The 22,688-nt window shown below is 31.1% G+C and overlaps 2 protein-coding genes and 1 non-coding gene across 3 annotated transcripts in view; 1 reads left to right on the top strand and 2 right to left on the bottom strand.

Annotated features, from left to right (window-relative positions):
* LOC106122109 (monocarboxylate transporter 10) overlaps window positions 1–22,688 on the top strand; it is a 111,374-nt gene that overhangs the window by 45,759 nt on the left and 42,927 nt on the right. The window lies entirely within an intron of this gene.
* Window positions 1–22,688, bottom strand: part of LOC106122108 (glutamate receptor ionotropic, kainate 2) — a 121,179-nt gene that overhangs the window by 67,694 nt on the left and 30,797 nt on the right. The gene's annotated exons all lie outside the window — the stretch shown is intronic.
* Window positions 8,268–8,339, bottom strand: TRNAG-UCC (transfer RNA glycine (anticodon UCC)). Its single transcript has one exon. It is a non-coding gene; the product is annotated as a tRNA-Gly (tRNA).

The following is a 22,688-nucleotide window of genomic DNA, read 5'->3' as shown; positions in this document are numbered from 1 at the left end:
AATTATATTTTACTAATATTATAAATGCGAATGTTTGAACGGGTCTCGATGAATCTTGGCATACATAAAAACATAGTCTGGAACAAAACAATGTATGTCTAAAACATAGGCTACTTCTTAAATTTTTATTTTAATTCTGCGCGGTCGGAGCCGCGGGCGACAGCCATTATAGTAACTATCTTTTAGTACCTATTTTCTTGCTGCCAAATGTTTTTTTATAAACAATTAAAAACACGCTTATTCAAAATTAACTATTAACATGAATTATGATAGTGCACGCTTGTAAATTGACTTAATTAAAATGAAGAGGCGTATTGTTTGGCGATCTGTGCACTTCATTAACTTCCTCGTTATTGATTAAAATTTAAGCAATGTACGGAACCATTCAAAATATTTAATTAACTTATAATGTCCGTGCATTGATTGAATAATTAAAAATGCTTTAATATTCATATTCAAAAAAAATTAAATCCAACGTGGGCATGTTATTATAGTAAGAATTGTTAGGAAGAACACGCAACACTTACCTTACTAAAATGTCGACGTTTATGTCCCCTCACTATTCATTCTGACACTGGACTTAGTAACGAAAGCACGTCATTGGCGCCAAAGGATTCTAATTAATACTTTCTAAAAGACGATACCATTACAAAAGAGTTAGACAAACATAAACAGCTGGATTTTATTTAGCTGAATAAATATACTTACCTATGCTAGGTACAAATTATACTCAAACTTTCATAGAAAACCCCCTACGTAGATACTAAGAAGACTAATTACTTGTGTACAGTGTCTTATCAAAATGAACATCCCACCTCATGGTTCATGCTGAATAAAAATGTTCTCTTTTTTATTAGCTTTTACTAAAATTCATAATTTTTGTTCTATGTGGGAGACTACTTTTAGGGTTCCGTACCTCGAAAGGAAAAAAAATTGAATCCTTATAGGACCACTTTCTTGTGCGACCGTCAAGACCCTTTTTCTCAAAAACGCGTGAAGGTATAAAGCTGGAATTTATTTAAATATCAATTTAAATTCGATATTAAAACAAACATGTCATCTCGATGTCTATTTCTGTTATTTGTAAAACTCATTCAAAAGTTTTTTCGATCGCTACGCGTCTATTCCTTACCTAAACCATAACCATTTACATTATACAGAGACGGACTTACATAATGACATAGTTTAGTGAAGCTAATTTTGTTTAATTTCCGTATAGAATAGTGCAGTATTGCGTTCGTTACGTCCATTATCTCAGATTGAAGCTGTTAAGGTAATTGTCGAGCTAAATAGCTTAACATTAAAGCAACTTAAGAAAAGTTTAACTCTTATTTTTATCTCATAGGTTTTGTTGCAGTTAATATATTATATCTTATATATAAAATTGTTGTGTCACAATTTTCGTTCCCATACTCCTCCGAACAGGCTTGACCGATTCTCATGACATTTTGAGAACATATTGATTAGGTCTGAGAATCGGCCAACATCTATTTTTAATCCCGCGCGGATGGAGTCCCGGGCGACAGCTAGTATTCTATTTAATAAAAAAACTATGTTAATAAGTAAATAAACGTAATACCCTTCTTAAAAGTTTTTGTTAATAATCTGTTATTAATTCTGATTTTGTTTTTTACAGGTACGGAAGTAATTTGGCTTAAACTTAAGTATACTACCGCTTTTAACTACTTATAGATGAGTAAAAAGACTCGCTACAGTCGGAGAGTAAACACGTACAAAAAGTAATTTAATTGACAAACTAAAATCTATTTAGCTATTTTTATTTTCCTTCTACGAAATGCCATTCTTTCGTTTATCGATTCAACTTTCTTAAATATGTCTTAAAATGAACTATAAAGAATTTTACAATAATAAGAAATTATTCTCGTATTAATAAAGCTTTTATTTTTTTATATAAAACATCGCTCACGGTATAGATATGTTTTTAAACGTAATTCAAACATATAAAAATCATGTCTTAAGTTTGTTAACCCTTCTTTTTTAACTATAAGTTGAATTTAATACTATTTTTATTACGACCAACAATTTCTTTGCACAAAACACTTTTACTACTTTTAGGGTTTTCTTTATAAATTCGTAATAAAATGTCACTAAAAATCTAACAAAAGATGTCTACGAATAAAGTATTTTAAGAACTTCATGTACCTTCATACGTAAACCGATGTCACAATTTTGCTATAACATTTTTATGACCGAAATAATTAAATTGTGACCAAAAATAAAATAAAAACTTAATAAAACTTTCAATGTAATAAAATTATATTTAATTTGTAATTATTAAGTGAAATAAAACTCTATAATAATAACAATAACTTTTACACATACGCCAGACATATATCATAATCACACTGAATCACTTTGAAAAGAAAACATATAAGAATTTGTTATGTAGCGAAGAACCATTCAAGTTTCTCACCTGACCGACACACGTTCTATTTTTATTGAATATACTTTTTGATACGTAACTTATTGCGAAGCCTCCTGTATTCTTCGTAAAGAAATTTATTCCCTACTTTGAATATTTTGGTTATCGTATTAACTATAACCATGTTTTTTAGTAATATATTTATTACTCTGTAGCTACTGAACCCATTCTGATATTTCTCAGTTATGTATTCTTTAAAAAGCATTATTTACAAAATCAAGATATAAAACAGCCAGTTTTAGTAAATGAATTAAGTTTAATAACAATTAAGAACACTTTATGTTAAATTGAAGTGAATAAGTTGAGTAAAGTAAATTAAAAAAAAAATTAAAATAACGCTTTGACCGTGTATTTTGGTTAAAGCGCCATCTATTTTTGGAACCATACACCATCGTCTCAAAAAGCTCAAGCTCAAAGCTTTCGTTTTTTCAGAGTTTCTTCATGTTTAAACGTCTGCATAATAGATGGCGCTGTGCGAAATTTTTTATTTTATTTAAACTTAAAATTATAAGTTTATTATTTAAACTTACTTGCTTAAAGTTTCTAGTCTAGTAAAAACTAGTAGATCACTCTACTAGTTTCTTAACCGCAAGTAATCGTTCTCAGTTTAATAACAGAGTAATAAAAGTAGATTAAATGTAAACAATTTTTTTATGACTGCAAATTGAAAGATGCATTTGAACCTTTAAATTTTCTTGCATACTCTTCATGTACACTAAACCCTTAAGCTTTCTCATTTTTCTACTTAGAAACTGGTATTGGTCGTATCTTAGTTAGTTAATTTTTTGATAAGAAGTGTAGTATCTTTTATAACTCGCTAAGGGAAGCAATTACGAGGGATTTATGTATCAAAAATACTCCAAAGAAATGGGGAAGTCCCCCAATAGCTTATCTACTTATTTTATCAGCTCGAACATTAATCACGACAAAACTATTGCAATCATTCACACGCAACATCAATAGATGTTGTTTTGTTTGCAGAATCAAAAGAATAATCTATTGGAGGAAACTACGTAATTAATTATATTATTACTTTGTAGTACTTTCTACTTATTACTATATTTAGAATATTAAAAGCTTAGACGAGCCCATAAACAGAACCAAAAGACAGACAAAAGGTGGAAGTAATCACGCTTTTACTCTGATGAGTGTTTCAACCATGTTTTTTTATAATGGAAATGATGGAAAGGAGAAGTAGATTTGATGAAGGACACAAAGGAAGAATTCCTCCGTCGATTAAAGGTAAGTAACGCATCTCCAATCCAAGTTATCTATGCGTAGCGTTCTGCTATTTCGACGAATTCTACTCTCGGTTGGAATTACTAAGTTATAATATGCTTTGGTTCAGACAGTCTGGATTTATAAGTACACGTACAATAAAGATGTAAATTTCTAAATCTAGATCACAAAATATCAGCAGTAAGAAGCAAATTTGATTTAAACAAAACTATACGTAAGCAAATACTTTATAGAACAAGTAAATCACAGACATAAAGTATAAAAAGAACATTATTTGCGTCAGCTCAAAGTATTTGAATAACGGGTTCGTTTGAATTTAACCTAATACCGTTCCTTCGGAGCTTTGGGAGCAACAGACGAATATAAAACTCCCCACCCCTTACAAAGAAGTACGAATAAGGAAACAAAAGCCATAAAGAATCGATAACAACCACCATAGTTGTTTCCTGTCGCGACACCGTTATTCCTTTATCTTGGCCACTCGGCCAAACAATACTCCAAATCAGCGCATACGCCTACAGGACCCTGATTTATTCCTTCAGTGGTTATAAAGTAATCAAGGCAGGCTGTTATTTGGGGTGTCGGCATTTTTAATATATTCTCCCCATACTTTTTTCCTCAGATAACGAGCGACTAAGAAATGTGCCATCTCCCAGCATAATTTGTTCAAGCGTCATTTTAACGCACCAAATGTCTTTTCCAATTTTCTATCATTATATTTTCGTCATGTGACGACATTCTTTATGTCAAAAAAAAAACTATTGCAATATCCTAATATTTTACTAATAATATAAATGCGAAAGTGTAGATAGATGGATGGAATTGTCTTTTGTTAGAAGGTATATCCGGAACGGCTCAACGAATCTCGATTAAATGTACAACATTGTCTGGAACAACACAAAGGATACATATTAAGTTTTTTTTCGCGCGGGCTGAGTCGCCACGACCGTTAATTATATATTTTGTAAGTATTATTTTAAACAATTTTAATACAGTTAAACCTTGACGATATGAAATAATAATCGATTCACGAGTTCAAATTTACGATCACTTTACAACCATAAATTGCATTGTAATATAAGACAAATTATGTTAAAAAATTCAAAATTATTTATATAATAGATAAGATGCATTTACAAATTTTCCTAAATTTACATAAAATATTTGACAAAGCAAATAAATAGCACAATAAAAATAATAAAAACCTATTTTATTATAAGTATTATAAATCAAATATTTGAAATAATAAACAAAATTTTATTAACCTTACATTACCTTACTTCTTATTTATAAATGCAAATGTTTTTAGATGATTGTTTGTTAGAAGGTATCTCCAAAACGGCTAATCAGATCTCGTTGAAATTTTGGTATAGATGTAGAACAAAGTCGGGAGGAACACATATACTACTAATTAAGTTAATTTTTAATACCGCGGACAGGTTTTCGGGCAAAAGCTTGTTATTCATAAACTGCTTGACACATACATACATTTCTCTGCATTTGTTTATATTAACACGTTAGCTGCCAGATCGATTTTTCGAAAAACGAAAAAAAAAACATATTTTTTGTCCAAAACCATTTGAATGGGGCCGTACGTCACGCTGTATGCAACAATTCGATTAAAAAGCGTCCGACAAACCACAACGAGGTGTTGAATGGAAGTATGGCTTGTGGGATACATAGTCCGACATGGCAGCTTACGTGTTAAGGTCAAGTCAGTTGTAAAAAAGTGAATTGAATTATGGGGTCTAAAGATTTTTTTTTTAATACGGCCAATAAAAAAACGTTAAACTTCTACATTGCTTTATCTGTCAGAGTTACGATCAAGTTCGACAAATAAACATTAAAGAAACACTTTGCAGCAGTGATAAAGTGCGACCCTATAAATACGGGTGTTATTTGCCCTGCCAGGGCCCGTTACAATTCTTTTATATTTCTTTCGATTATCGAAATGTCGAACAAATTAAATGGTCAGTTGTAATGCTCTTCAATCCTCTTCGTCTTTATAAAAGCCACGTATAAATTCTATTGTGTAATATACATAAAAAAATCATGTGAGTTTAAATTTGGACAACTATTTTCACCTTATTCATTTAATTTTTCCAAAAGGGAAACTGTTCAAACGTAATTTGATGATATACAATCGAGAGCGATTTTTAACAATGAGCGCAGAAAAGTGTTGTCCTTAAATTTCTTATACCGTAGTGTCTGTTTGTATGTATTTGGTGTGCAGTTGTAAATAAATCCATTATAAACATTTTAAGTGAAGAGTGTGTTGCTTTTATTTTATATTTATAGATTTAGACGTTATAATTCATTAACAATTTTCATATAAAAGAACCTAAGTAATAATTTGATGCGAGCTATACAAGTTCAATCGAGAATAATTTTAAAATATTTTCATAAACTAAGGACAAATGTATGGAAGAATATTCTTACTAATATTATCAAACCAAAAGTTTGTGTGGATGGATGGATGGATGGATGGTTGTTAGAAGGTATCTCAGGGACGGCTCAAATGATCTTGATGAAATTTACCCTCAAATATAGAACATAGTTTGGAAATGTTCTACATAGGCTACTTATTAAATTTTTCTTTTTAATTCCGCACGGAAGGAATCGCGGACGACAGCTAGTCATATATAATTTTACCATCGCTAACATTATCACTTTCCCCGTATTCGTGTTTACTTATGCGAATACACGTTCAAAGTAAAATGATTTGTTTAAACAAGACTTTGGATATCGAACACAATAACATATATCCAAACTTTTATGTATTTTACTGTAATTTTTTGCATGATTTCCAGACTTACGTATTTCAACAAGCAACGATATGTCATTTGTTTAAAGTGGTGAGAAACTGAACAAAAACATTTATCACATAGAAAATAAATATTTACATTCACAAGGGAAGATCACTTCGTTATGAAGGTATTCCAGCACAGTACGATTTATTATTTGCTTGCTCCCTCTGGAAAATAGTTACACTCAAATATTTCTTCCAAACAATGATGAATAATGTATGAATGCACTGGAGACAAATATCCCTCATATTTGTCTCTTGAGGTATGATTTATAAAAGTCCGACAAAGGGACGTGGTCAAATTTCATTAACTTGAATGTCTGATTGTGATACTTTGCATTCCATTTAAACTTTTATCATACATGTAAAAAACCTCACACATAGAATACGCGGCCACATTTATAACTTGTCAAAAAATATTTAAATTTTAAAATGTTTTATGCAACAACGAACTTTTAATTTTTTTTTAATTATTGTTTACTTACAGGTCCTATTCGTCAATTCTTCCATCTTAATCTCTTACTAATATCATAAGTTTAAGTATTTGGATTTATCGATCGATAGTTCGTAGAAGGTATCTCCAGAACGGCTAGCATGGATCTCGCTGAAATTTGGTATAGATGTTGAGCATATGGAAGAACAAGTGAGCTACTAATTATGTTTTTTTTTTAAATAACAAAAGAATTAATTTCACCTTAGACTTCTATTTCGATTATGCATTTTGTAGTTTTGTTTTTAAATCTTTTTTTCAATTTAATTTAGAGCTGTTCATAAAGATATATGTTTTATGATCATAAATCAATGTTATAAGTGTAGGCGACCCTTCCTTTCAGTAAGAAAAATAGCGTGGGCAGTTGCTATGATGATTATTATCGACGCTACGTAACGCGGAAAGGCGACGACCTATGTATTTGCGTAGACCAAGCGAATAAAAAAAGGTATCTTACTTCTTACTAATGTAAATGCAAATGTTTAGATGGATGGATGGATGGATAAATGTTGTTAGGTATTTCGGGAACAGCTGAACGGATCACGCTGAAATAAGGCATAGATATAGAACACGTAGACTACTTAAGTTTTTTTTTTTATTTCGCTCGTACGAAGTCGCGTGCAACAGCTATTTCATATATAAATATATCGGAATCTCTCAGTAAAATACAATTATTATAAACAATAAGAACAATATTCAGCTTAATGAACCGTGAATAGGCAAGAGAAAGAAGCAAAGGAAGTTACCGATTTAAAAGTATATATTAACATAGTAATTATTTATATTTGATAATAAAAATAAGTATATTATTTTGTAGAGGAATATAAGACTCTACCTATACTATTTCATCGCGATATTGATTATATTTTACATTGTATTTTAAAAATAAAGAAAATAAGTTTATATTAACTACAATGTTTTTTCTTATAATACAAAATCACTTAATAAACTCCACTGTTTAATATTATCATAAAATGCATTGTGTAAAGCAGAAATTAGGACAACGATGACACTGCAAAGGTGTTATTAAATATTTAACAGAATGCTGATTATCACATTAAATAAATTAAATATTTGTGTAATAAAATATACCGCTTCTTTTTTAAAACCTGATTTCAATTGATAAAAGCATTAAAAGTTTATGTAGCAATTTAAAGCGCCTGCTATATTTTTTAATTTGCTTAAAAAATTTTACCTACTTTTTTGTAAGGCGTTAAAAAACTGTTAATCTCCAGGATGGATTTTTATTTTTATAGTTCATTTTTTGATTTCTTATTTGGATGAAAAAATGCGTTGGCCGGGAATCGAACCCGGATCAACTGCTTGGAAGGCAACTATGCTGACCATTACACCACCAACGCATATGATTCAATGTACATTTTTTTTACCTAGTCTTTTTACAACACAGATAATATATTAAATTAGTTGAGGACTGTCACAATAAATTAATGAAATTACTCGCGGCTTAATTTGTAGAATTTAAATGCATTAAAAGCCATTTTCTTAGCGTTCCCCATTATCATAATTGTAGTTAGAATCTTAATTACTTAAAAAATTGCAAATTTACATGATAAGTTTACTTAACCTTTAAAAGATAAAACTCTCTTTATAACATTGAATAGATTAGTCTATTATTCAATTATCTGCATTCATGGCTGCTATATTTTGTAATAGTTGTCGCCCGCGACTCTGTCCGCTCGCAATTAAAAGAAACTTAATAAGTAGCCTATGTGTTCTTTCAGACTATGTTATACTATGCCAAATTTTATCAAGAACCCTTAAGCCGTTCTGAAAATGCCTACCAATAAACATCTATTCGTCCAAACATTCGAATTTATAATATTAGTAAGAAGTACGATGTGTTTAAAAGTTTGTTTAAATTTTATTACAGTTCTTGCTGGAGAAACACACACAAATGTGTTGACCATAATTGCTTAACTTTTATATTTTAAATAATTTTAAAATTTAATTAGAGGTGTACACTTTTTGCTCGCGAGAATTAAATTCCATGTTTTCATCGACGTTGTCACAGAGCTATCTCAATTTTATGATCATACCTGTTTTAAGGTAACTTTTTTAATTACTTATGTCTGCGTCTTGTCATTTTTAATCACTTGTACACACGAATACATTTTTATTCTTTACAGTTTTGTGTGTTCATATGTAAATAAAAATAAAAATTTATAGCTTAATAAACATTTTAACTTACAGTATTAAGTTACTTTTAAGTTATTGTTTAACTATATTTAAGTTTAAGTCTAGTAAAAATAATAGAATTCAATAATTTATTTTATATTTGTTTTGAAATTATTTAATTCTGTTTAAGTTATTTAGCTTAATAATGCAAAACAACTGATGTCACCCTTACTATGAGTTTCCATGACACAAAAACGTACAAAAATATAACAAATTATAATAATTTTCTTTTATTAATATATTTTGAATGAAATCTGTGTTAATTGCTAATTTTTTTCAATTACACAAAAAATAAAACTAATTTCTTATTAACGTTATTCATAAAATAAAAATATCGTAAAGAGAGCACAATAAAAGCATTCGATGTTGTACCGTTCTTTTGAATATAATTAAATAAAAACAACAGTAGAATTAAGTCCAGCGCGGACGCATATCGACAACCAATGATTTGCCTGCAGGGTTGTCACTAATTTTACCAAATAATAATTTCAAGATTTTGTGGTTACATTTATAACAGGAATTTGTTGTATATACAAGGTTGATCTTTTATATCTACACATTTACGATTTTGCTTAAATTTTTTGTCTGTCTGTCTATAAGTCTGCGGTTATTTCGTTTAATTTTCGAAACGGCTGGGCTGATTTTGACAGATCTTTGACGGAAAGATAGCAAATGTATGCAGAAGTATTATAGGCTACTTTTATATACTGAACTGATGAAGCCGTGGACTAGTTGTTTTGAAAAACTTGCTCGAATCATATTCTTTGTAAATTGAATATAATATTTTTGGCAGCCCTATTTTAAAAGCACCTACGTTTGCATGTCATGTTGCCACTGCTCGAGTTTTGCTTATCGTGGGTTTTTAATACCCGTACACTTAAATAAAAACTTATTGTCATCCCTTTCATTATTGTACAGAAGACTGAGATAACAATATATTTTATTACGTGTATTTCGTCAGTGTAAACTCACTGTACCAACAATCACCAGTCAACGAACTTATTATTTTTAAAGTTATTCCTTTAACTACTCAATACAATATTCAAGACTCAGGAAAGTAATTGAGTTATTCTTATTTCACATTTTGACAAAACATAAATAAGTCGTTCACGTATTGTGTAAGTTCTACTGTTTTGGTTATAACATTAAACAGAAGCATGCTTGTCTTTGTTTTTTTTCTTTTTCGGGCTTACTAATGAGATAATAACGTCACATGATTTTTCAAAAAAAAAAAAGACTTAGTCACGAGTTACTTAGTTTCTTACTCAATGATATAAGACTCCTATAGTTAGCGATCTTATGCCAAAACAGAGGCAGTCTGATGTGACTTTCTAATCTTATTGTTTTAAAAGTCAGATTTGGCAACGATCATTTCCTTATAGTGATTTAGAACTTAGAATTTCAATAAGCTATTATAACGTAATACCATGAAAACTTAAAATTTACATTTTATAATACAAAAAAAACTTAATATAAAACAATTGAATAACTTGTCTTCGTCATACTTTTGTTTTGATTCAGCAAGAAAATGTTTAATAATAAAGTAACAATCGAAGTGCATTCGAGAGCATAACCAGAAAATTGCATTCCGCTGTGAACAACTCGATTTCGAATACAAAACTTTCTAATAAGAAAAGTTATTTTAAAAATAAGAAAATCAGATATCTTCCTAACATTCCTTCCTTATTACACTGACTTGTTATTTTGTTACAAAATCTACAGACAGAAGACGTAAATTGTATTAGAAAATAATGCCGCGAACTATCACGCATCGGTATTGGCCTAATAACAATATTAAAAATCAAAGGCGTTAATGAGAATAAATGAATGAACGTTTTTATTTCTATTAGTTTATTATTTTTTACGTCCGCGAAATAATACCAGGCCCACTCACCCTAATGAAGGGCCCCCGATGGGCTCGAAACTAGTCGGTGCCGCCACCGGACGAATATACGCTAGTGTTTAGCCGTTTTTGTATAAAAAAAAGTTTTCATTTCTTTTCATTCTCTTTTTATGTGCAGCCAACATGAATCCTTAAAAAATTAAATAAGTTACATAACATTTAAATTTCAAGTCAAACATACAGACAGATGAATCAGGCGTATAGTTAAGAGTATTAAAACACGTCGAGATTAAGTCGATAAGAAACGATAATGTCTTAATGGCGGCCACCGAGCTCTGTACACTAATTAAAAAAGCATTCCTTGATCAGGCGACAACTAATTGAGACGGCGAATGCCTATCATTTTGACGGACACCCGCGTATTCAAGTTAATGTTTACTTTAACTCGACAGTTTGAACATGTTTAAAAGAAAATTAAATCTTAATTTTGATAATAAAATTTGTTATTATCAACTACTATAGAGTAAGCGAAGTTAATGGCTGTTAAATCGTATCTAGTAGCTAACATTTGTCGTAATTATTTCTGAACAATACTTTGAAGATTACATTTCAACGTCTTTGTTTTTTTGTTTTTTTGAATTGTTTCTTGAGTTGTTAATTATGTTTATCTTTAATAACAATGTTGCGACAAAACGTATGAATAATTATAAAAAACACGTCTGGATACTGCGGTTCTCAGTAAATGCAATCTTGTATAAACTCACAAACAAAGCGATCGATCTTAGCACATGACAAAATTGATACCTTAAGCAAATATGGATACAGGCATGAATAAACTGACACGCGAACAATTAAGCTCTTAAGAGATGTGAATTTACGCTTTTATTTTATCCTTGGCACGGATATGAAACCTATATTAATGTTATGACAAGAACATCATTTCACTATACTTTATTAGTGATATTAATCGTACATATTAACTTACTATTTTAATGTTTTTGTTTATCTTATAATGTGACAATAAGCCACGATACCAAATACGGTAATGCAACGAAACGTACTTTGTCACATTGTTCGTTTTGCGCACTCATTCTTGCTTGTATTATTAAACTGCATAGAACAAACACTGCACCGCACCGCCGGTCTGGATGCTCCCTTACTTGTTATATGTTTGGAATTTATTTTCTTGAATTTTATCAAGCCTTAAATGTATACAAAACAATAAATTTGAGAATTGATAGTGCCAATATAACGGTAATTAACGCCTGAAGAAATGCAACTCACTAAAATAAATGTTTCGTAGGCCGCTAGAGGCCTACGAAACATTTATTGGAGGATTAGAGGAGACTGTGATGAAGCAAATTCTATTCAAACACATATCTAATTATTAACAAACAAATTGTTTCATAAGCGAATGCCTTACGTAAAGGTATTCGAGTATGTATAACGTATTGGGCCAATTTTAATGCGTTCACATTTAACATTATCGTCATATCAATCTTAAACGCACGACACCTTTTCGCTCTTTAAATTTATTGACAGAGCTTTATATTATGCTTGAGATACGAAGCGTTTTATTTACATGCTGATAAAATTGACGACCAACTACGGACTTAAAATGTAACTTGAGTTCATTAGCATCGGAAGGAATGCAGATATTGCGTACAAAGATAGTATTAATGGCCATAGCAAAATAAAAATATTTAAGCTAAAATTTCTATGAACAGTACCCACAAATTATTAAAGCCTCGATACCTAATACTAGAAGCTATGTATCAATTACGTATTAATATATTTTGTCTAATGTAAGAGTATCGTAATTCATGCCTTCCCTTTTCTGCCGACCATACTTTTCCTTGCTAACTTAATCTTTTTTCTTTCCGTCATACTTCTTCCTTGTTTATCCGTACAATGTTTTTAGTGACAAAATGTCATTAGTTGGACTCTTTAAATCTACTAGACTGTAAATATCAACAAGTATCATTGTCTATTTTGGTAATAACCTCAAATAGAGCTGATTATTTTTTTAAAGCGCTTCGTAACTTCGTTGTTAGCATCGCTGCATTTAAACTTCATTGCTTCGTATCTGGAATTCGTTCCCTGGAAACAAGCGCGGCCATTCGTCACCTCGGGGTAAGGGAGAGCGAACAATTTATGTTCTTACACTGTTGTTTATTCCTTTTTCCTCTGATGTAATATATTCAATGTTGAAAAATACTAGTATCATAAAATACAGAAGAACAAAATTGACTACATGATTTAAATAAAATAAAAATATTTTAGCGTATTGTAAGGAATGCTATACATGTTGGCAAAACCTTGCCAAGTGAAAGCCAATCAGCTCAGCGTCGCTCACGTAGTTGGCCTAGTAATGGCAAACACTAAATTATAGAGCTATCTATATATAAAACACGTGAAGGTTTACGACTTCAAAATTGTTATTAAAGAAAATTAATTACAAATATTTTATCTTACAGTCACTTAATCTATATTACATAAATTATCATTATTGTAAAGAGGGAAGGGTCTGAAATATATTTATTCAGCAATGATGTATTGGTAATACTTCCGGGTGAACGAATAAGGAAAACAATAAATAGTTGAAAGATTGCTAAGATATGCAATTAGGCCTTTTTTGATGCAATAAAGGAAAGTAACTTAATCTTACATATAAAGTCGTGTCATAATGTTAGTTACCATACTCCTCGGAAACGGCTTGACCGATTTTTATGAAATTTTATATACATATTTAATAGGTCAGAAATTCGGCTACTATCTATTTATATATTACTAGCTGTCGCCCGCGACTCCGTCCGCGTGGATATACAGAATACCTTAATATTTAGATAAGTTAAATAAAAAGCAGCTCTTCAAGGCATACATTCGAAAAAAAGAATAAATAGTATCTTTTGTCCGTCTCCTGGCTCTAAGCTACCTCCTCACCAATTTTCAACCATATCGGTAAAGCCGTTCTTGAGTTATAAATAGTGTAACTAACACGACTTTCTTTTATATATATAGATTTATATTTATTTAATACCTCGCAGACGGAGTCACGAGCGTCAGCTAGTTATATAATATGTTTATTTTAATTATATTAGCTCTACAAATATTGTAGGTTGATATTCTTAATTTGTTTTCTAGTTTAAAAATCAACGTCTTATTATCTCCTTATCTTAGATTGGAATCAAAAACTATTTTTGAATTCATCTTACAAGAGGTATGTAACGTTTATTTAAGTAGAATTATTTGATGAACAGAAGCCATCAGCTCACCGCAGACAATATCGTATTTTAAATTCAATGCGAGTAGAAGACAAATATATTTTTATTATTATTACTAAAGATGTTATTTTGAAGATCACCCTCAAAATTTTATTGACTGTTTTATTGTTACTGAAACGCTTTGATTGCAAGAAAAAAAAATGCATTGTGACTTACTAGTAATCTCCCACTTTTTGAGTGTTCTAATAAAAGTATCAGAGACGACTTCTGACAAGGTATCCGATGTAATTTATGTTTAAAATTTGAAGTCTTTTGTACCCTAGCTATCTGCTAGTGTACCAATGGTGTACTATATCTCTTAACACGTAAGCTGCCATGTCGGACTATGTGTCCGACAAGCCATACTTCCATTCAACACCTCGCTGTGGCTTTTAATCGAATTGTTGTATACAGCGTGACCCGCAAGGGTCCATTCAAATGGTTTTGGACAACATAAAAAAAAATCGTTTTTCGAAAAATCATTTTGGCAGCTAACGTGTTAATCCATTCCTGTATCACAATATTGGACTTTATTTAGTCTCTGATTATACTGTTATTAATAACACAATATTATTACCGCTGTTACAAGGACTTGTCAGTTAACTTTTCAGGGCGGTTAGACGAAATGCATTCACTGCGTGTCGATTCCATAAAGAACTTCAAAAATGTATGTCGGCAATTTCACACATTTTTTAAATACACTATGGAATCGCTTCAAAGCGAATGCACTTTGTCAAACCCCCCAGGGCTTAATATGTGAATAAGTCATGAAGGCAACTTGTATTCATTCGCTATTCCGCAATACCCATATATTTCTAGTACACCGCAATGATAACACCACATAACAAGAACAAATATAAATTGTTATTCAAATGCGATCGAAATAAACCATAGAGTTATAAAAAGTGATAGATATATTTAATAAAAAAAAAGAAAATACAAATAAAAAGTTGAACACATTTTCATAGAGATAAACGATCAAATCGAGTAAAAATATGTAGTAGACACGCTTACATTGTAGTTTTCAGTACATACGTGTGGAAGGGTTATAAAGTTTTACTATTATTACTAAGAAACACAATTATATAGATCTTCAGATATCTCTATAGTTACTTAAATGTCACTTTGATGACATCTCTAAATAGGTGTCATTAAAATAAAATGTACGAAGTTGTCTAGTCGCATTAATTCTGTTGTTACGTAGAGAACAAATATGACATTTAATTCGCGTACCTAAGGCAATTAAGTTACATAAATATTTTTTTATTTGAATCCATCACTAATGATAAAATTATCTTACTAATATTATAAATGCGAATGTTTGGATGGATGGATATTTCTTTGAAGGTATCTCGAGAACTGTTGTATGGATCTTGCTGAAATTGGACATATGTAGAGCATAATCTGGAAGAACGCATAGGCTTCTAAGTATTTTTTTCCGTGCGAATTTTAATAATTGTTTTGAAATCTTAAGAACATTATACGGTTATTTTTAGAATATATTGAATTTAAAGTTTGTTTCTTTAAGATAAAATTAAATTTCCACTTTTGAAACTTTATTATATTTATGTACAAAACCACCTTAACCCATTTTATATTAGATAATAACATTGATATGGTTTCCAGATGTAACTTTTGTTTTGATAAATTGCAGGTGATTAAGGCGGGAAAACAAGTTTACGAGGAATGTTACTTATCTTTTGAACACTCGGCTATTTCGTTGAGTCAACAACATCAGAGGAAAATTGTTGTTATTGTCCGTTTGTATTATATTAAATATCTTTACTGTGGTTTTCTACTAATCATCTATACAAAAATATATTTTCTTCTCTCTTATATTCAAAAATATAATAAAGAAAATTGTACAGTAGAAAATTTTAGAACACACCTATATTAAAAATCAACAAAAACCATAATTAGGTTAATCACAAACCATACAATCAACAATATAGTAAACTAACTAGTAAACTAGTTGTATCCCACGACTTCGTCCACGCTGAATTAAATAAAAAGCCCAATTAGTAGCCTATATGTTCTTCCAGACTATGTTCTGCATCTATGTAAAATTTTACCAAGATCCATACAGCCGTTCTGGAAATAACTTCTAACAAACATACATACATCCATCTAAACATTCGCATTTATAAGTAAGATTAATAGCGTACAAAGAAAAGGGCGATATAAAAACCAAAGAATTTTGTTTAAAGAAAATATGTTGTCGAAATTCACGCGGACAAATTGCTTCGATTGGTGAAATAATTGTCAATTAAAAGTTATTTCATCGGAGTTTGGGCGTGTCGGAATAAAAAGCGAGGAGCTTCTGCACGTAGGAGATAAATCTGATATGCGGCCTTAAATACACGCTTTTTAATGACATGCTTCGTAAACGATAGCGCCTTGTAAATATTATACAGTGAAATGATTTATTGACGTATCTGATTAATCGGTTCCGAATACTTCCGCGTTAAAACTTTAAATATAAAGTTAATATTATGTTAGTTATTTAGTGTATTTGGTCAAAAATATTTGTAGTTTTTATATGTTTATTTAAAAATTTGTTAGTCATTTACATATTTGAAAAAAAATATAAAGCTTTTTTATGCTAACTTTTAAGATTATGTTGAATGTTTTTCACTTTCATGGGCATCGATAAAATAGCTTAAAGCACATCATAGACAAGAAACACTAGACCGAAATGTGTAAAAGCAGACAAATATATTTTTATTTTTATTATCGAAGATGTGATTTTGAAGATGAGAGTAAACTTTATTGAACGGCTAATGCTTAATGTTATTGAAATGTTTTAACTAGATCATTGTAGCCAGACATTTAAAAATATAAAGACAGAACATCGCGAACTAATATTTTCCGCTGGTTCAGTACTGGTTCTATCTCAGTATTGGTTAATAATAATAATAACATATCCTAAAGGATGGTACGATTGACATTTGTCGGGCATGTCGTCGTCCCGGTGAGTCCATTAGACATATCGTTTCCGGCTGTTCTCGGCTTGTTCACGGTGCATACTTGCATAGGCACAACCAAGTGGCCAAGATCCATCCACCAGCAACTTGCCGTTAAATATGCCTTTGTGGATGCTGAGGTACCGTATTACCAGTACCAATCTTCACCCGTTCTGGAAAATAGCGATATCACGCTCTACTGGGATCGATCTATTATTACGGATAGGACTATTGCTGCCAATAGGCCCGATATAGTAATAATAGACCGGTCTGAGAGTTGTGTAATGTTAGTCGATGTCACTATGCCACATGACGAGAATCTCGTGAAAGCTGAAAAGGAAAAAGTGTTAAAATACCTAGATTTGGCTCACGAGGTTACCGCCATGTGGCGTATGAAATCGACTACCATTATTCCGATAGCCGTATCGGTAAATGGACTGATAGCGAAGAGCTTCGACCAACATCTCAAGAAGCTCTCGCTACACAGTTGTATTAAGGGCCCGATACACAAGGCAGTTATCCTAGAAACCGCGCGCATCGTGAGAAGGTCCCTGTCTCTGCAGCCCTGACCACAGGTTGTTTGAGTCATGGGATTCCGCAGCCGGTGGTGTTATGTTTTTATATAATATGTTTTGTATATTTTTCTTTTGGTTATGAAATGTACTATATTAAAAATATGATAAATAAATGTATATGTGATAACTAAGATAATAATAAAAATACCTAGATTTGGCTCACGAGGTTACCGCCATGTGGCGTATGAAATCGACTAATAATAATGGTAGTATCAAGCACTCGACTTGCAATCTGCAGGTCCTGGGTTCGTATCCCGCCACGTACCGATGAGTTTTTCGACTTCCGATTTATATATGTACATTTATCCGACGTTCTTACGGCGAAGGAACATCGTGATGCAACCTGCACATATCTGAGAAGAAATTTCAAGATCTATGTGAAATCAACCAACAAGTCTATTCTGGAGATACGAACAAACATCTATCGATTCAAACATGGATGGATGGATAGAAGGGGCGAAAATAATATACAATTATTTGTAAAACTTTTTAAGTTGAAACCTAAAGACTTGGCAGATATTTTAGTCTCTGCAAGATTGTTGGGCGTTTATTTTTAATATATTTAGTTATAATAATCAAAGTAGAATATGATGAATTTTACATGTTCAAGACGTTATGTTGTATTTTCATTAAACTTTGTTTTACATTTTTTTTTGGTCTAGTCATAATACATTTACGACACTAGAGTACAGTTGAAAAATTTACATACAATACATACAACTTGCAAAAATGAACTTAGTAAATGTTTTGACATTGAATAAAATCGTATACCGAGAAATTGCTGAGCAAGGGACTTGAACTTTGAAACTATTTGCATACTAAATTTTCTAACATGAGTCGATGCATTGAAAAATAGTTGGGAAGGGTAAAGAAAATTTAGTTGCACAGGAAATGAAGCGAGAGGACAACCAACTTTGTATGTGTAACTTTGCAACTACTTACGTGCACTATTACACAAGAATTTGTCGATCCGGAAGTTTTACTTCTCCATCCACTTTGTTATTTAAACACAAAAATAGACTATATAAAAGAGAGTATATCACAGTTTTTATTCTGTTGGAGCAACGAAAGGATTTTCAAAAAAAATGGGAGCATTTACACGAACACATCTTATACTTTGTTCTAATGCTTTTCAACGATAGACACATTTTATGCTTAAACTTGTAATTTACAAAAGTATTTCCGTGTATAATACTTGATAGAGACGGAGTGTAAATTATTCTTCCATATATTCATTATGTATATAGCTAGAATATCTCTGTTAATTAGGGTTCCGTACCTCATAGGAAAAAACGGATTTATAGGATCACTTTGTTGTCCGTCCGTCTGTCTGTCAACACCCTTTTTTACTTTATATTGAACATATGTAAACATATTAAATACACACAACTATTTATTCATTTTTTTGTTTTTTAACCGTTTAATATATCAAAGAATACATCGAGTTAAATTTTGTTCAACAGAAGACATACAAACCCACATACATAAAAACAAACTTGTATACGGACGAAAAATATTACCCTCTTTTCAGTCGGGTAAAATGTCGGTAAATGATATGCCTTATCTTTCATCATCAACCTGCCCTTATCCCTATTGGGGGTCGGCACAGTATGTACAACTCCTCTATACATCTCTATCAGCCGTCATATGCCTTATCTTTATGACTGTTAAATTGTAAAAGATTTTTATTTATTAGAAAACTTTAGATCATATTTTAAACTAATTCTAATCACACAAACATGTTAAAATGTGTTTGTTCTTTTAGATTAATGGCTTGAGTGGGAGCTAGATTTATCAGCAACTTATATCTTGTAAGCATCGAAGTTTTAACAACTGGACTAAAGATTTATTGGTTTGCGATATTTGTTTATTTTTAAATTCCAATCAGACATATTTGTGTAAACGATAAGTGTGAATGGAGCCGATAATTATGTTTATTCAGCTGTTTGTAGCAGAAAATATATTATTGCAAATTCTAAAAAGTTTGAGTTTTTTTTTTTATAGGAGAAGGGGGCAAACGAGCAACGAATCGCCTAATATTATTTGATCCGATGCCCATGGACATCCGCAAAGCCAGAGGAACCGCACATGCGTTGACGGCCTTTAAGGAAGGTGTACGTGTTAATTTACAATGTAACAGTTTTCAGTGTCTAAACCCACAAACAAAAAAGGGTCCCGACAGACAGACGGACAGTAACAAAGTGATCTTATAAGGGTACCGTTTTGTCCCATGAGGTACGGAACCCTAAAAATTAAAACATATTCTACAAAAATAAAGAAAGTAATGACATTAAGTTTCATATAGGTGATAAGGTATTGGAAACTTCTACAAAAGTACTTGAAATATTGCGATAAAATAAAAAGGGTCTTGACAGAGAAACGGACAGACAACAAAGTGATTTTATAAGGGTACCGTTTTTATGAGATACGGAACCCTAAAAATCCAAACTTATTAAAAATTTCATGACGTTAATTAGGAGAATAAGTATTATTACGGGGCGAGTGAAGGAAACCCTTTAATATAGGGCCTATACTATTTATCAAATTTTAAAGTTTTGTGATACATTTTACTAATAGACTACAACTCCTTTAGATTGGGGCTTTGGGGCAATCATTTCAATTTATTTTTAGATGTTTTATTTGTCGTAAATATAAGAAGAATCTGCAAATTATCGCTAGCTCTTCTAAAGTACCGCTTTTGCTAGTAACTTCACTTTTGAGTCAAAGATAAAACCTAAATCCTACAACTCAGTAACCCGATCCAAATAAAGAAAAATACTCGGTTATCAAATATTAAACAACTGTTGCATTGTTGTTACGTTAATCCAATAACAACATTATCATATTTTGTTATAACAATATTGTTATTGTCCATTTATGTCACCGCTTCCCATCGAATGGATAAACGAAATTCATATAAAAACAATTAAAATAGCAATTTATACCCTATTAGTTCTGACATACGGGTCGTTTTACATCCACGATATAAGCGAGTGCATTCCGTGTAAACAAGAATAAATCTCATGTTGTTGTTCGGTACGAAAATAAATATCAACAAAGCCTTCTTAATGTTTTCATGCAAGTTCGATCTGTCACAAGTTATAGACGAGGGGAAGTAAAGTAATCGACTACCAGATGTCACTACAATGATACGTTTTTATTCCAACACTAGCTGTTGCCCGCGTCTATGTCCGCATGGAACTAAATATCAAAAATTTTCTTCGGCTCTAAAACACATATTTAAAAAGTGTATTGCTGTGTATTGCATTCTACCGTATGCGTACGCCACTTTTCATTAAAGTTCCTATCAAAATTGATCTCGTTTCGGAAACGCGGACTTTTGAACAGACAGAAAAAAATAATAATAATAATAATAAAAAAATTATATTGGCCATTACAAAACTTTGTGGTTTTGTCTTGGAAAAATGAAAAATTCCAATTAATTTCAATCAAATAAACATATTTTGTTCCGGCGCAAAATTCAGACTCATCAATTACTTTATAGCTCATCGTAAATAAATAACCATCATATTTCATACTTAGTACGACTTAACGGGAAAAATATTGAAAAATAAGATTTATTCGGCTTGCTACGCGTAACGGGGAACAAAATTAATTCCCTTAACATAACATAAATATTAATAAAAGATATTCAAAGGTAAATATAATTAAAAGATTTATAATTATTAAAGTTTCTAACATGATGAGAATTTCAAAGTTACTTAACATCAAGAAAAAATCGTACATACTTCTTATTTGAAGAGTCTTAACGCGTCGACAACTCTTAACGCTGGCCATCTATACATATTATTAAAATTGGAATGTCTGTATGTAATATGGATTTTTTTTTCGTACATATGATGTATTTGTGTAGTCTGTATCCGTCTCGAAGGACCATGTCCAAATGTAAACTCCCACCAAATGTTTGAATATTCTTTATTTGATGTTAAGTTTAAGAAATACTTAAGTTTTTATGTTTATTGTCTACCCCACTGCTCCACTATATTGACCCAGGAAAAAACGTTGATAATATGTTTGTCTGCTTGTCTGATAGCAAAGTCGCGTTTATTTTGGGTAATCCCCGGAACGGATGGAACGGTTTTGAAGGGACTATGACGGGAAGATAGGTGATGTTTGTTATAAACTACTAACATCAGATGTATAATTGCTTATTTTATCTTTATTTAACTTGCGTAAACTATAAACTGAAACAAAAGGAATTTAAAACCCATTTAATCATTTAAGACTTCGTTTACTGATAATATTAAGACTATATTTTTATTTATTCCGTACAATAACGATGTCGTAAATCTTAAAGGCGTTCACAAGACTTTCTTATACTTTATCTCTACATAAGCGAAGACATCGCCATCGACAATGTAATTTGTATCCGTCGATTATACGGCAATCAAGTCAATTTGTTGCTCGTAAATATGAGAAAACTGCCTCACTTATTATCATATTAAAAAGGGTTCATCGCAACATAATTGTTTTATTATTTGTAGTGACCAATTGAGATAAAATTATTGTAGTAACACCTGCTACTAATAACTAAATAACAGCTAAGTTAGTTGTTACTAAATTTATATCTACCAAATAAATTAGAAACAAATTTCCTAATACTTAATGTATATGTGTTAAAGATTACATAAATTAGTCTTTATATTTAAAAAGGCGAAAAAGACTAGATTTTTGAATAGAACCTTTATGGTCTCTGATCTTACTAATATTATAAATGCGAATATTAGAATGTATGGATGAATGGATTGATGTTTGCTCGAAGGTATCTTCTACAACGACTACGTAGACATTGCTTAAATTTGCCAAAGAAGTAGAACATAGGCTGGAAGAACACATAGTTTAATTACGT

Source organism: Papilio xuthus, unplaced genomic scaffold, assembly GCF_000836235.2.
Source record: "Papilio xuthus unplaced genomic scaffold, Pxut_1.1 DF826933.1, whole genome shotgun sequence".
In the NCBI taxonomy this organism is placed as follows: domain Eukaryota; kingdom Metazoa; phylum Arthropoda; class Insecta; order Lepidoptera; family Papilionidae; genus Papilio; species Papilio xuthus.
Note: the sequence above shows the minus strand (reverse complement) of the source record. Positions and strands in the feature narration are given on the sequence as shown.